The following is a 4,342-nucleotide window of genomic DNA, read 5'->3' as shown; positions in this document are numbered from 1 at the left end:
ATGTTAAAAAAAAAAAAAAAAAGAATCCACCTGCCAATGCAGGGGACAGGGGTTCAATCCCTGGTCCGGGAAGATTCCACATGCTGCAGAGCAACTAAGCCCCTGCACCACAACTACTAAGCCTACGCTCTAGAACCGGCGAGCCACAACTACTGAGCCCGCACACCTAGAACCTGTGTTCCATGACGAGAAGCCACCGCAATGAGAAGCCTGCGCACCTCAACGAAGAGTAGCCCCTGTTCACCGCAACTACAGAAAGTCCACATGCAACAATGAAGACCCAACGCAGCCATAATAAATAAATTTATATTAAAAGAAAAAGAATTTACAGACACAGAAAACAAACTTACAGTTACCAAAGGGGAAGGGAGGGAGGAATAACTGGGAGTATGGGATTAACAGATGCACACTATCATATATAAAATAGAAAAACAACAAGGATTTACTGTATAGTGCAGAAAACAATATTCTATATCCTGTAATAAACTATAATAGAAAAGAATTTTTAAAAGAATATAGATATATACATATGTATAACCGAATTACTTTGCTGTACACTTGCAATTAACAATATTGTACGTCAACTATACTTCACAATTTTAAAAAAAGGTTTAGATACATTCACTGTATTTTTGCCAAGGAAAAATAAGCAGGTTTAAAAAGATAATGCTGGGGCTTCCCTGGTGGCGCAATGATTAAAAATCTGCCTGCCAATGCAGGGGACATGGGTTCGAGCCCTGGTCGGGGAAGATCCCACATGCCACGGAGCAACTAAGCCTATGTGCCACAACTACTGAGCTTGCGCTCTAGAGCCCACAAGCCACAACTACTGAAGCCCATGCGTCTAGAGCCTGTGGTCTGCAACTGTGTTCCACAACAAGAGAAGTCACCCCAATGAGAAGCCTGCGCACTGCAACGAAGAGTAGCCCCGGCTCACCGCAACTAGAGAAAGCCCGCGTGCAGCAACAAAGACCCAACGCAGCCAAAAATAAATAAATAAAATTTAAAACTTTTTAAAGAATCATTTAAAAAAAAAAAGGATAATGCTCTCATTTTAACCCATGTGTTCACAGATAAAACACTGGAAATGCTCAGCCAAAACGGTAACAATGGTTGTTTCTGAATGTGGGCAATGGGAAATTTTGCTTTATTTGTATTTTTCTATATTACCAAGTTTTCTCCACTGAACATATATTATTATAATTAAGAAATATCTTAATAGATTAAGTCCATTAAAATAAAAAATATGAAGCTTTCTCCCTTTATTTCTATTATCCTGCTTTAGCACTTTTAAAGCAGTGCAAAACAGGATGACTAAGTCCCAGCAAAGTTATAATAAACTGGTCATGTGCCATGTGGTATAGATTTACCTAAAACACAGAGGTACATTCATACTATTCTTCCTTGAGCTTGGCACTGTCTACAAGAAATTACTCTAAGAAGCACATGCTTTCAGACACTGTTACATCAGAGGCCTTTTTTTAAAGTTAGATTTTAACTGGATTTAAAAGAATGAAAGGAATTTCCTGGATTTTATCAGGGTAATTTCCCAAAAGATTTTTGCCCCAATTCTTACTACAAGGATTAAAGCCACTTAGCAAATTAGACTGTGTACTTGCCACTTAAAATGCTATTCAGAACATATAAATTAAGAGATCTTTAAAAAGCTGTACATGTCAGAAGAAGTTGTTTTAACAGTTTCCTATGAAGTTAGTCAAAAAGCATCAAACATCTGAGTGCAGGAGGGGTCTACTTTCAGACCACACAGCACTATAGACAGGGAACACGTATCTACATCGAATCAGGAAAGAATCTTTCTTTATTTTATCATCATATGACAAGTATCACTGTCAAGTTTTCACTACAACTTCATTAAAATACCAAGCCATACACACACACAATTTAACACAGCAGCAAGGAGGACAGCGACATATTTTTCAGAACTGCAAAATGGCATCTGCAGAATGTCTCAAAGGAATGACAAAGGCACTTCTTTAGCCCAAACAAAGAGAACAATGTTTCCACTAGGACATTACAGGACTATTTTATTTCAGGGGGGGAAGGCAGTAAAAATTAACACAAAACAGAGCTGAACGTGTAGAATGACAGTCTGTGGAGAAGAATTAAAAGAAACTATTGAGAACACAAGTTTCACTCATTATAGTACCGAAAAGTAAAAGAGTGCTTAAAGTTCTAAAAGTTGGGTAATTTCAAACTGTAAATCTGAAAAGAAAAATAACTTTAAAATTAGAAATATAAAATTACATATCAGTTGAATTAACGATGTTAGATTCATAAACACTGTGCATCTATAATTCATTTTGTTTAAAAGATGGCTTATAAATAAGCTATCATTTCACTTAACTTCCCAAAGACATTGTATTAAAAATGTACTGTCAATGCCTCCATTTTACAGATAAGGAAATTGAGACTTGTAGATGTAAAATGACTCAGTATAAAATGATTCAGTAATGGGCAGATGTGAGTTTTGATTCCAACTCTTTCACTTATTAGCTATGAAATTCTGACTTTCTTTCCAAGACACCTTACTTTGAATTTCAAGACTAACAACATCAAATAATGTTCACAAGGATTAAAGACAAACTACTGTCAAAAATGGGACAAGAAATGTCCTAAAATAGCATACGGAAATGGAACTAAATGCTTAATAAATTGGAGGTAGAGAGGAAATCGGGATACACCCACTCCATCAAGCAATGTCTTCAAAACACTGTTATGAGAAGGGCTTAAGAAATGCCTTCAGAAAAATAAACCAGCAAGAGAATGCCAAGAGCCAGGATTAATTACAAAATAAGTATCTAAATATATTTGGTGGAGAAGGTTCCTCACATTTATCTAAAGTGTATGTACTTAGTTATCTTCAGTGGCGAATGCCCTAAAAAACCGTTTGATGATTTTTGTACTGTAGGAAAAACACGCAGTTATAATTACAAACAGTAGACTCTGATTAAAGTAAGTAAAACCAATAAATAAACTACCAACAGGTAAATTTTTTCTCATAACTAATAGTTTCTCATAAATTTGTTAGCCCTACTTTGAACAGGGCTACCCACCTCATCTTCCTAAACTCCAGTTCTGATCACGTAATTCACCTGTTTGGAAAACCTCAGTAACTGCAGGAAAAAAAAAAACCAAAGTCTTCCACCTGACATGCAGGCCATGACACTATCCATGATGATTTCTATTGTTGAGGAGGGAAAAGCCAAGAGACTCCAGGCTCACTCCTCCAGACTCTTCTGAGAAGTGAGCAAACTGAGAAGCATGCCCATCACCACCACCATCGGGCAAAATCCAGTTACCAGGCTATGGCCTTGCCAAAGACTTCCCTGCCATCCTTCCCCTCCTCCAGATGCCCACAGCACTCCCTTCCCCGCTTCCAGAGCTCAGCACTTTCCTACACTACTGGCCCTATGCCCACATCTTACCCACCATACTCAACAAGTCTGTCTTACTCATCATCTCTGCATCCCCCAGAGCAAAACACACACCACTTTGTACAAAGTTATGCTTAGTCCATTTGGGTAGAAAAAAATGAGGGTATAAGAAAACACCTTTAAAAACAGAAACTGAGGGCACCTATTTTTCCAAACAATTCCAGGCATCATCATCTTATTTTTCTATTATCCAAGATAATCACCTTAATGATTCAATAAAGTAAGCCTAAACGACACTCTAATGGAATAAACACTATTTTGGCACATTTATAATGAGAAATCTCATGCCATCTTTTAAGATTCATACGAGGAAAATGTGAGGAGTGTAGGACTTACTATCTTCACCTGCATGATTGGTTCTCATGGGTTAAGACTGACCTAAAAGGCTGTTATCTTCAAAAAGGTACTGAATTCTAAGAGAAGCAAGAAGAAAATAGAAATGGCTCTGAAATAAGTCCTATGATAATATATTTTGGGATATGCAGTCCTCCTGAATCATGTAAGTTTAGGTCTGGGAGGTGCCTGAAAAAATAATGTAGCCAATCCTCTGTATAACAAACACCAAAGAATCTAAGAAATTCTAAACTGAGCTAAGTGACTGACGGCTTTTTTTTTTTTTTTTTAAAGAATATTGTAAGAAAAGGCAGCAACCTAACCTCCTGGCCAAGTATTTCTCATTTGCATGAACTTATTACATCAACCAGGTGATGAGCTCACGTTTCTGAATGAATTTGCCCCTCAGCATTTTCTCAAATGCAGCTCATTTTCCCAAAACATGCTTTCCTCTTGGTTTTTCCTTTCCCAATGCACCTCACACTGTGGAGCTTCCAATTCCCCACAGGCTTAAAAACAGTAAAAAAAAAAAAAAAAATGTAGAGGAGGGGGAA

General features: G+C 37.4%; 1 protein-coding gene across 3 annotated transcripts in view; it reads right to left on the bottom strand.

Moving 5' to 3' along the window:
* EPB41L2 (erythrocyte membrane protein band 4.1 like 2) overlaps window positions 1-4,342 on the bottom strand; it is a 214,133-nt gene that overhangs the window by 150,091 nt on the left and 59,700 nt on the right. The gene's annotated exons all lie outside the window — the stretch shown is intronic.

Source organism: Neophocaena asiaeorientalis, unplaced genomic scaffold (assembly GCF_003031525.2).
Source record: "Neophocaena asiaeorientalis asiaeorientalis breed wild unplaced genomic scaffold, Neophocaena_asiaeorientalis_V1.1 scaffold5, whole genome shotgun sequence".
In the NCBI taxonomy this organism is placed as follows: Eukaryota; Metazoa; Chordata; class Mammalia; order Artiodactyla; family Phocoenidae; genus Neophocaena; species Neophocaena asiaeorientalis.
Note: the sequence above shows the minus strand (reverse complement) of the source record. Positions and strands in the feature narration are given on the sequence as shown.